This window comes from Vipera berus (assembly GCF_964194415.1).
Source record: "Vipera berus genome assembly, chromosome: 2".
Taxonomy (NCBI): Eukaryota; Metazoa; Chordata; class Lepidosauria; order Squamata; family Viperidae; genus Vipera; species Vipera berus.
In genome coordinates this window covers 158686236-158699016 of record NC_138203.1, presented here as the reverse complement: position 1 = coordinate 158699016, position 12781 = coordinate 158686236, and positions in this window count along the sequence as shown.

Genomic DNA, 12781 nt, shown 5'->3' with positions numbered 1-12781 from the left:
ATACATTAGTAAGAAGAATGACATGTACTGATTAACTGATACTGTTTTTGATTATTGTTTATTACATTCTCTACTGTTATCTATTACTATATTAACTATTGTTAATTAAACATATGTACCTTGACAATAGCTTGTTTGCTAAAGAATGAAAGTGTTATTGGGGGATAATCCCAATGTTGATCCCAACCCTGTCCTAATCCCAACGCCAATCCTGATCCCAACCTCACCCTAAACCCTAATCCCTAATCCGATCCCATTTTATCCCTTAACCATATAAAATTTAATAAAATCCTTTATTAAAAAAGAAAGAAAGAAAGAAAATTGCCGGCTCTTGTGCTGTTATCTTCCCTTCTCTTTAAATTTTCTCCCCAGCTGCAGAATGGGGAAATTGGCTATAAAAATGTTGCTGTGAAACAGCCCAGGGTGAGAGAATAAGTGAGGGAGGAGTGTGTAATGCTTATGGAAGAAAGCCCGTAAGCAACCTTATTCTCTAACAGTACTCACTATGACTAGCAGTAGTGGGAGTCGTAGTAGCTGTGGGCAAGAGTGGAGAAGTATGAGGAGTGAGTAATAGTACATGAGTAAGCAAGCGCTTGTGGGTGCCAGTGGCGGTGGGGAGAAATACTAAGTTAAAAACTAACATTTGCTCTCCACGGTTAGCGGAACCTAAAGTCTTAATAGGGTTCAGCTGAGCTTACTCCTAGGGAAGAGGACATGAGCTTGCAGCTTGAATCGATATTAAGCCATCTAAATAAAATGACTGTCAAAGGATAATCATACAGTATTTGAGAATACATGTTAAAAACAAGGAAATGCCAATTTTAAAGATTTACAAGGAATTTATTGAGGATGTAAATGACCAGTTTATCAACTTTTGGATAAGATATGACCTAATCCGCTTTGCCTTTCCGGGCATGTACTTTACCATATTGTTTTACTTGGCATCAGTCAGTCGGAACCTCTCATTTTACAAAAGGCCCCTGCCTTCTCTAGAAATTTATCTGCCTAATTTGGTTTTGATTTTCCAAGAGACAGGAGAGGAACTGTAAGTGTCTGTCCTGGCAAAGAGTGTTGCACTTCTTTCACGCCTTCCTGAGCTTTCTGACTATCAATGTGATCACTCAGGAGTATGAAGTTCTACTTTTTGAGCAGCATTATTTGAATTTATTTAATGATACAATAGGAATTCTTAAGAGAACTACTGTATACAGAAAACGTTGGTCTCTCCAGGTAACAAGAGAGAATTGGGACTTTAGTGCTAAGCAGTCTTTATTTGTATTTTAGCAAACACCTGATGGCTGGACTCACATGGGTGTGAATGTGATCATTTGTTAGCCATAGTTAGTTGATTAAGGTACAGTTGACTGATTGTACATCATACATTTTGCTAAGCCATAGTTCAGACTCCTGGGAAAGGACTTGCATTATAATCTAGCTAAACTTAAAGTTTTAGGGGTCTGTGTAATATCTGTGTAATATATATAAGGTAAAGGTAAAGGTTCCCCCGCACATGCGTGCTAGTCGTTTCCGACTCTAGGGGCCGGTGCTCATCTCTGTTTCAAAGCCGAAGAGCCAGCGCTTGTCCGAGGACATCTCTGTGGTCATGTGGCTGGCATGACTAGACGCCAAAGGCGCACGGAACGCTGTTACCTTCCCACCGTAGTGGTCCCTATTTTTCTACTTGCATTTTTACGTGCTTTCGAACTGCTAGGTTGGCAGAAGCTGGGACGAGTAACAGGCACTCACTCTGTTATGCAGCACTCGGGATTCGACCCGCCAAACTGCTGACCTTCTGATCGACAAGCTCAGCGTTCTAACCCACTGAGCCAACGCGTCCCTTGTAATATATATATATACCTCTAAAGCCAATGGATCACTAACACCACCTTGCCAGCAATCAACATCCAGATAAACTGAGATTAACACTAAGATTAACAGATCAACAATCAGGTAGTAAACAATCCCCCAATCAAAGAACTACCAACTAAGAAACAATAGCCTAACTGGGGAACAACCAAGAACACACTCACCAGCACTGACTGGGTAAGCCACTTTGAATATAAATGGACAGCAAACCCCACTCCCTTCTAGAACTGAGTGTGTTACCTAGTTGGGTAGTGAAACAACTGCAAGGGGAGAAAAAACCAAGCTCAGAGAGCACCAAGGACCCCACAGACATCTAGTTCTGTTTTGTTGTCCATGTCAGTTCTGAATTATATGCTTGAGGTTAACTCTTAGATTTGGAACACTGTGATGTGGTGACTAGATACTCTAAATCCAGATTCCTGTTTTGTTATCAAGCAAATAGGTGTACCAGCCAAGACAGGATTTCATGATACTTAATATCTGGGAGGTAACTAGAGCTTTGGAAGGATTATAAATAAATATAGGGCCCTTTTAGACTAATTCCATTTCCATTTCCATTTCCCGATCTCTATAAAGCACTTTGAAAACAAACCTGCAATCACCTTTACACCTGCTTATCTGGAGCAATGAAAGCAAACTGAGAACATCCTTTGGTCAACCAACTGGAGAATGCAAAAATGCACTAAGGAACAAATGCCCCGTACCTTTGAGACACAGTTGTTCCTGAAATCAAAGCAAAATCCCCTAATCTTTGGCTCCATTTAGAAAAAAAAAGAACATGTGATTTAGATTCAGACTGGAAAGCTGGAGAGTAAAGTTCATTTGTATTTACTCCTGGACTATTTTCTATGGGTTTCCCCCTTAAAACAATAGCAGCTTTGGTGAATAAAGTAATCGTACTGACACTTGTTAAAAATCTTCTTTTGAACTTGAGTTTTCTAGAATGTGATCTGTAGTATATGGCAGCCTGAAAGATACAGTAGATAAGACTAGGAAACCAAGGGTAATGCATGCTGATACTACTTTTAGTATAAGGTTATGGTAACAGAATATTGCCAGTCTGAATGTGCTTCCCCTCTCCTTTCCTTTACCTTCATGAAAACTAAGGAGAGTCCTGTCCGAGATGTTTTCTCAAACAGTTCTGCCTCAGACTCTGTTTTCTTTTATCTGTCCCATTGTCTTGGCTGGAACTTTTCCTCCTGTTCCTCATGGCTATTCCTTCTGCCTATTGCAACATGTAGCTGGACTTTGTAAAAAGAAATCTGTCACTGGGCCTTTCCTTCCTCACAGAATAAGATCAGCCAACTGTTTTGGCTGAGTGGACATATTAAGAATTTTAAGTACTTATTATGGACATGCTCAGAAGAACTCTTCTGAAAGTAGGGCAAAGCAGTTTCTTCTTATTGTTGTTCACCTACAGTATAAGAATTATAAGAATTTATAAGACTGCCTTCTCTAGGGAATGGGTTGTTAAAGTCTTCAAGAGTCTGGCCTCTGTCACTTGCTCCCATGGAGCAACTCCAAGCTAGACCCCCTTCTTTGCTCCCTCTCTACCCTAGCAAGAGATTCCACCATAAAATGGCTGTCATGGAGCCTCTGACCAATCACCAGTCACTAATTTAACATCCCTCTCCCCCAATAATCTCTCCCATTTCTACTTGCCTTTGCCCTGGTGGAGGAAAGCACATTTTGAAACATAACAAGGGCTGTAGCCAGCTATCATGCTTAATTTCTCAGTATCGGGAAATATTTTTGGAAATCATCCTAACATTCCGTGGCTGCTTTGCCTCACAGTGTTCTAGCCTTTTGATTCCTTAACCTAACTGTAGTGAAAAAGTATTATTAAGAAAGCAATATTAACAAGATCCATGGAAGGCATCATTGGGCATCTTGATGCCCACAGGGTTCAAATAGGGAATCCTCCTCTTGGTTTATGGCCCCAAGTTACAGTGTATGCAACTATTATAAATTGTAGCTGAAAAGGACATTTGCCTTCAGGGTTTGGAATTAACTCAAATGGATTTTAGCATAGGAAATTAAGGAGGCAGAAAAGCGTGAGAGAACCTCATACTGCTACCTCATACTAGTAGCAAGCTGGTAGAGCTTCAAACCTATGTGTCTGGGATGGGTTGAGAGGCACTGCAAAATAAGAATTTCAGGATCATATTTGACAGGTATGCCTTGTTTGATACTAAAGGCAACACATTTCAGGACTGAGGCCTTTCTTCCTGTTGGGCCCTGTTTCCAGAAGACAAATCACTGACTCCTCAGGCACTTATCCCAGTCTTGGCTAATCTTGGAAAAGCTACACAGGGTTAGTACTTAGATTTAGTCTTCACCAGGGATCCTATGGCTGTAGGCTAGACTGGCAAGAAAAAAAAATCCTTCTGAAGAAAACAACGGCACATCACTCCTTTATTGGTATGTTTATCAACAGATGTCCATTACTATGAAGTCGGAAACATGAGAAAGAATGTCTCCTGGTTATGGGATTAATGACAGCAAATATATCCCTCTGAAGATATTTATCAAACCATTTCTTAGACTCAAACAGTGATTCTCTCTAAATTTTGCTGAAAAGGCCTGGTGCTAAAGAATTAGGGAGGCCATTTTAGAGCAATAAGGGAATATTAGACTTGTTTTGTCTTTTGCAGTTCCTGGCCAATTCAGCCAATGATTTATTATTTTCTGGGTTTCCCCCCTTCTCTACTTAACTTTCCTTGTGATCTCCTGTAATTTAATTTAAAGATATGACCATTTTCCACAAAAGTAGAAGAGTTGGTATCTTATACATTTAATAAATAATGGCATTCCTCTAAAGGATTATTCCTCCCTGAAAGCTCCCTTTTGGGGTTTGCAATTTCCTTGCCATCTTTCTGTAGCTTGGCAATTCCGATAGCACCATACTTTGTTTTCCTTTGTTTCATTTAAAGATAAACCCCACTGAAGTTAATAGGAGTTATCCCAGAGAAGTGGGAACAGGATTGTCAATTTGGGAAGGTAGGTGTGTGTCCCATCCCTCCAATGTCACCAGCAAAATGAAATTAACTTATAGATGTGCTGCCACATAGCAAATAACCAAAGGGCTGGAATTCTTAAGCCTCTCTGAACATAATGCCTTACTTGGTTACCAAGGTACAGGGCTGCCAGTTTCCAGCCTCTGGCCAGCAAACTGAGTGTAGAGGGTTAGCCTGCTGCTTTGCAATAGAGGATTAAGAAACTATTGAAGAGTGAGATTAGGCAAGTTATTTAGAATTCCCTGGAATCGCAACTTGCCAAATGTTAATCATGCAGCAGGTTTATTAGAAGGATCTCAAAGGATACTGGAATATATTTGATGACAGGAATGCATTGGATGGCAATTGGGGAAGAACACAAGATTGGGAGAAGCTTTTTTAACCACTTCTGTGATGGAGAAGTTGCAAAACTCAAAGGAAAAAAAATAAAAATCTACATCGCCAATAGAAATAATGTTTACTTTGTTTGAAAAAATAAAAGCAGAACATGACTGAAGCAAATATATTACTTTGAAAGATAATAAGAATACAGCTAGTGTATCAGATATCCAAAATTACAGCATCAATCCTGGCAGTTCCCAACTTTCCACCTAGCTTAATTCCAAGTGAAAAGAATAATAATAATAATAATAATAATAATAATAATAATAATAATAATAATAATAATAATAATAATAAGAAGAAGAAGAAGAAGAAGAAGAAGAAGAAGAAGAAGAAGAAGAAGTTGTTGGAAGGGACCTTGGAGGTCATCTAGTCCAACCCCCTGCTCAGGCAGGAAACCCTATACCATTTCAGACAAGTGGCTGGCCAGTCTCTTCTTAAAAACTTCCAGTGTTGGAGCATTCACCACTTCTGGAGGCAGGTTGTTCCACTGGTTAATTGTTCTAACTGTCAGGAAGTTTCTCCTTAGTACTAGGTTACTTCTCTCCTTGACTAGTTTCCATCCATTGCTTCTTGTCTTGCTTTCAGGTGCTTTGGAGAATAGCTTGACTCCCTCTTCTATGTGGCAGCCCCTGAGATATTGGAACACTGCTATCATGTCACCTCTCACCCTTCTCTTCATTAAACTACACATACCCAATTCCAGCAACCATTCCCTATATGTTTTAGCCTCCAGTCCCCCAATCATCTTTGTTGTCATAGTTCTGTCTTCATTCTTCTTCTATATTCAGAGGTGTCTAATTATTTCTGCTAATTCGCTCTTCCTCTTTCCCCAACTTCAACTCTGGTAGATTTTAGGATCCCAAAGATTCCAAGCCATTGAGGAACATTATTATTATACTTATGCTTATTCATAAATGAAGCAGCTAAATTCATAGCTACACATTAACATACAAGTTATATATCCCTCCAGTCCTGATTGAATCGTTCTTTAAAGGACAAAATTAGATAATGCAACACTCACTTGAGAAACCACGCTTATTTCAACAAGAGTGATGATGCAAAATATCTCGCAAGGAATGCTCTAAAAGCTGTTAGATCAAACTTGCAAACACAACTCATTTATTAATCTTTTCCTTTGTATCTCTAGCACGGAAGCTCAGAAAGGCCAGATGGCAAAATTTCTGAATAAACACTCTCCCTTGAGCTTAAAAATCCAGGGGAGAGTTTGCTCTAGACTTAGTGCTTTTGAATTTTTAAGAAGAGAAATGTAGCTGTGAGGAAAGGAGGGGAAAAGCCTACTTCAGTATTATGGAATACATATTTTCTAGGAAGGATATAGGAAAAAATGAATCATAAGCTGATTTGGAGGCATGGTATCTAAATCAGATTGGGTTTACTTTGTTTTTGGATATGTTAAACACAATTCATTTGGAGATGCTTCATGTGAAGCTCATTTGAGTCCACTGTTCTTTATAAAGAGCAGAAAGATGAACAAATTTGGCTTCTTTTAGTTTTGCTTCTATTTCCCTGATGAGGTGGGGCAGAGAAAAGGGAAGAGAGTGGAAAAGTAGTATCGCTTTGAGCAATAACAGGTGCATCTTGTTGAATTATCTGGATGTGATGAGAGAAATAATACCTGATAATAATCAGAAAGATCAGTAAAAAAAGAACAAGAATGCATCCATAATGCCTTAAAGGAAATTCAAACAATACCAAACCTACACTGCACATCCACTTGCCATGCTGAACATTCAAATCATATGGATTTAGATGCAATGAGCAGAAATGACCAATGGAGTAATACTTGGAAATGAGATAAAGTGCTGGAGGTGTGTAGCTTATCAGGAATGAATGTTATGAGAATGGCATTGTTTTCAAATAAAATTATTACTGTCACAGATCTTTGGCAAAATTTGCTACAGTACAGTTTGCTAGCTATAATAGAGGCTACCACTGACTGTATTTTCTCTCTCCTGAGCCCGTGTGGGAGGCAAAGAAAAAGTTGGACTGTAGCCATTGGTGGATAAGAAAAGCAAAAAAATATATGGAACCTTGGGGAAAAAAGGAAGAGAACGCCTAGGAAAGCTCCAAAAATATCTCTTTGCTATGGGGGAAACGATGCTACATCAGGGATGAACTGTTCTTAATTTTGTGATTGGGCAAATCAAGCACAGAACTGGCAAGGAGCCTTGGTGGAGCAGTGGGCTAATGCCTCCTTAAGTAACACCAGCTGCCTGTAATTAGTGCAGGTTCGCATCCCACCAGGCTCAAGGTTGATTCAGCCTTCCATCCTTCCGAGGTAGGTAAAATGAGGACCCAGATTGTTGGGGGCAATAAGCTGACTTTGTAATAATGCCGCTTGGGGGGGGCGAAAGCCCTAATAAGCAGGCATATACATAGAATGAAGGCTATTGCTAAGCACATTGGCTTGTGCTTAACTTGTAAGCCGCCCTGAGTCTTCGGAGAAGGGCGGGATATAAATGGGATTAAAAAAATAAAATAAAAAATGCTTCTCCTGGAGTATTTTTAAACAAATCCCCATTGGCCTCTATTCTCCCTTCTCGATTTATAATATCAACAATTCCTTACCACTACTGAAAGACTGGAGCTGTTCCAGCATGTTTCCAATCTATAAGAAAGTTGCACAGAACAATCCAATTGGCTGTCACCAATTAGTATGCTATGTATAATCAAAATATCTTTCTTACAAACTTGTAAGAGAGAATACCTTCCCTTAAGCTCCCAGAGCAGAGAGAGACAGTCATGTAAAAAACACATTATGGGGGCATGAGATAATCTAACATCTCTGTTATCTCTCTGTCTAGAGGTTGTGAAGAAAGTTAGCTGTTTCTTTCACTGATCCTGACTTTCTCAGGTTGATAATGCAAGTAAATGAGACCTTAGTGCAAACTAGATTTTAAAACAATTGAGTAATTAATTGCATCCATTTGCATCTCAAAAGGAGCCAAGCAGGGTTAAATTCTGGCTCCCCTTCTATTCAATTTCTATATTAATCATATTGTTATTTGCTAAACTCAAATTCTGTTCCCCAGCCTTCTTCTACTGGGTCATTTCTATTCCACTCTATGAAGAAGTTGCTGCCATTCTATCTATATCTCAAGCTGGCTTCACAGATGCCAAGGTGCAGTAGAGTCCTTTTTGTTCTAAGAAAATCCTATAAATTGATTATTCACATTCTATATTTTAATTAATAAGCATTCCAACATTTTCTATATTGCAAAATCAATGATAAGCCTAGTGATGGGGAAGTCAACAAGTGAGCAAATTAACCTGAAACATTTAGGCAATAATTTCCCATTAGAGACACCAAATAAGTGAGCTTGCATCAAGAGCACAAAAAGTGCAAGCAATATCTATTCCCTTACAGCAAACACATTATATAAAATGAAAGTTTTACATTTGCTGCCATACAGTGCACAACTTCTTGAGGACAATACTTAAATTACAAGGTAATTTAATCCCACTTTTTGCAGGTCATTCTGTTCAACATGCAGATTCTCAGTTGAAACCTGGATGCATCTGTCTTGAGAATCATTTGAGACGTTACTGACTTAAATACTACCTGGAACAAATATCCTGGGGCATGCCCTTGGCCCAGCTTTGGGATAGTTCCACCTCCTCCTTCAAAAAGCAAATACATTTGGATTTGTCTTCTGGCAAGCTATTCCTCCCATCAGAATGGATCCAGTTAAAGTTTAGGCAGAGCTCAGAATGTTTTGAATCTTGGTATCCAAATATATAGATCCAAATATATAGATTTCATATCTGCATATAAACTCATACCTAGATATTTTTCTCAAATCATACATGCTCCACATAGAAGAGCATTTACGACACACATTGGTGCAGTTTGATAACCTGCCCTCAGTGATTGCTCTAGAGAGGTAAAACAATATTCCTTACTAGTGTCACCTTTGCATGTGCTCACACAACAAGGCAGTGTGTGTGGAACATGTGTTACTAGATTCCTTCCTGTAATACACATCATGCTTTGATGTGTATTTCACCAAACCACTTATTAGTCATCTTTCCAAACTATCATAATCCATGATTGTAGATCAGCTGCTGCAATATCAGCATGCCAAAGCATCTAAGGGAGACATGTCAAACACGTGACATCACGTGACATCGTGCAACGTATCTGGAGAGGTTTTGCCATTGCCGGCAATGGGGTGGGCGTGGCTTCCGCATGACGCATCTGGCCCATGGACCGGCAGTTTGACACCCCTGATCTAAGGCCAGAAAATGTGTAGCTTGTTAACAGCAAGTTAAGTCCAACCTTTCAACTTTGTTCTCTGCCTTATGCAAATGACATTTTCTGCTGATTTTTAAATCTACATTTTTCTGGGTTTTGCTATGCATTAAATGCTGCTGCTTATATATTTTAACTCTTCCTAATTATTGTATGAAGGGACGCGGTGGCTCAGTGGGTTAGGACACTGAGCTTGTCGATCAGAAGGTCGGCAGTTTGGTGGGTCGAATCCCGAGTGCCGCGTAACAGAGTGAGCGCCTGTTACTCGTCCCAGCTTCTGCCAACCTAGCAGTTCGAAAGCACGTAAAAATGCAAGTAGAAAAATAGGGATCACTGCGGTGGGAAGGTAACAGCCTTCCGTGCACCTTTGGCGTCTAGCCATCCCGGCCACATGACCACGGAGACATCCTCGGACAAGCGCTGGCTCTTTGGCTTTGAAAAGGAGATGAGCACCGGCCCCTAGAGTTGGAAACGACTAGCACGCATGTGCGGGGGAACCTTTACCTTTACCTTTAATTATTGTATAACTTTAATTTTTAAAAATTCATTTAGTCTGTTGCACAGATGCACGGGCAATTAAAAAGGGAAAGCATTATCTCTGAAAGGAAGGAAGGAATGAAAGCACTCTTTTCTTGAACCTGTTTTGCTGCCTATAATGAAGGCACATGTTGGCCTATATGAATTTGTTGGCAGTGCTGGATTAGTGACAGCAGCTGTCCCATCAGAGAGGAAATATCAAGTATGTGAAGAAACAACTTCATGGTAACAGGATTTCATAAGCACAAATCCTCTCTTGGCTGAAGTGTTTCCTCTTGGAAACTCCAAGTCAAGTAGATGAATAAAGCATTTCCACTTCTTCCCTTCCTCCCACCTCCTTTTCCCCTAAGGAATAAAAACTTGGGTTCTTTGTGCCAATATTATTTTAGTTCCTGGCCAGGGGTGAGAAAATGGTGGCCGGGACTGAATTTTCTTTGTTGCCTTTTTCATTCTTAATGTCACCTGCAATGAACTAATCAAGTGCCAATCTTCAAATTCTGCTCACGTGCACAAACTCAGTGCAGCTGCCTGATGTGTGCTGCTCATTAAACACACAGTATCAGGGAGACTCTTCTTGTTTGGAAAGGTTAGAACAGAGGTCTTCAAACATGGCCAGGCTGGCTGAGGAAATCTGGGAGTTGAAGTCCACAAGTCTTAAAGCGGCCAAGTTTGGAGACCCCTGGATTAGAAGAAGGATGAGGGGGATTGGTTGTAGGACATTCTGTTGCCATTTTTCTGGATAGAAAAACAGGATTGAAAAACTTGTTAAACAGGTGTTTGGCATCTTCCTTGCTGAATATGTTTTTTTTGTAAACATAATGGTATTGGTCAATTTTATTTCCACTGCATTGTATTGTTGTTATTCCTATGGTGCATTAAGTGTTCTATGATTGAGCTGATGAAGTTAAATAACTGCTCAGGACTTGATCATACAATTCAAGCCTATTTCTGTTTGAAGAACTGGTATGGCAAAGTGGCAATTATCAAGGGAAATCAGGTAAGAGTTGGTGAACACTCTTGACATTCATGCCCTTCAGATGTGAAGATTTTTTACCATCTTCAGTATAATTTGACCCTAATCCCATTAGGAGAGCTATCAAGATGAGAAAGGGTGCATATCACCCCCAACTTACATAGGCTATATTAACTTCCTTTTAATTCATTATGTATACGGGTGACGTATATTAGGGACGCGGTGGCTCAGTGGGTTAGGTTGCTGAGCTTGTCGATCAGAAGGTTGGCAGTTTGGCAGGTCAAATCCCGAGTGCCGTGTAACAGAGTGAGCGCCTGTTACTCGTCCCAGCTTCTGCCAACCTAGCAGTTCAAAAGCACGTAAAAATGCAAGTAGAAAAATAGGGACCACTACGGTGGGAAGGTAACAGCGTTCCGTGCACCTTTGGTGTCTAGTCATGCCGGCCACATGACCACGGAGACGTCCTCGGACAAGCGCTGGCTCTTCGGCTTTGAAACGGAGATGAGCACCGGCCCCTAGAGTCGGAAACGACTAGCACACATGTGCGGGGGAACCTTTACCTTTATACGGGTGAGCTTTGTCTAGGATTCAGTTTATTTTCAAGAGCAAATTTGATCAAATATGTTCCACTTGAGCAAATGCTTCTCTAAATTAGACCTTTATGAAGTCCAAAGTTTCTTTCATTGTTTACTTATAGATTTTCTACATTATACTGTTTAATGCTGCTGGCTCTGAATCTTTCACTAGTTGCTGAGGTTATCAAAGTGCCCTTGTAAGTACTTGGGGAGTTGAATGAGAACATCCTGACTGTGGAAAAAAAACAACCTAAAGATGGCTAGTTTTCTTTCAGTAGTGTGTTTTTTTATGTAGATATGCATGAATATGGCTAATTGATCAGATTGCAAAAAATGGCAGAAAATCCAGAAGTCCACTGCTTAGGATTCCCTCCCTCTTTTCATTCTCTCCTTTTCTTCTAGTCTCACACTACTTTAGCATCTTCCAAGCATTGAGATGTTCTTACTCTTCCCACCAATTGATTTCCTGCTTGCCTTTATAGATGAAATAAGACAGCCAAGGCTTTCAGGCAAATTATCCTCCTTTGAACAACCCCAGCATCCCCTGGGAGAGAGCTGAAAAAAATGGGCAGTCCAGATAGTCAAGATAATGAATTTCAACAACTCTTTTGCAGAGCTAAAGTGGGAAGGGCTAAAACTTCAGATCCTTCTTCAGGATCTGATCCTTCTGAGTTTTAGGATTATGTGTGCCTTGTAGTTCTCAAACATCTTAAACATTTCAAAGGGGAATATTTAAAGATATGGTAGAGGACAGGAAGGCCTGGAGGAATGTTGTCCATAGGGTCGCGATGGGTCGGACACGACTTCGCAGCTAACAACAACAACAACAACATTTAAAGATATTTCCCTCTACAAATTGGGCCCACTTTTGGAGTGTGGTTTGAGCATGCTACATACACAAAGATTAATGCATCTCTCATTCCTATTCTAGGACAAGGTATGAAACCTACGATGTTTCAAAGTAGACTCATCTGTGATCCAGGGCCTATTTTGAAGGCATGTTGTGCTTCTAGTGAACTCAGAGTCTGGCCCGTGCTTTGAAAGGGGCAAGATTCAGTCATAATAAATCAACATACAAAGGCTCATTTCTCATTTTCTACCGATGGCAACCTAAGTTTCTTTAAAATCTGTCAATTCCCTTATCAGTTGCCCTTAA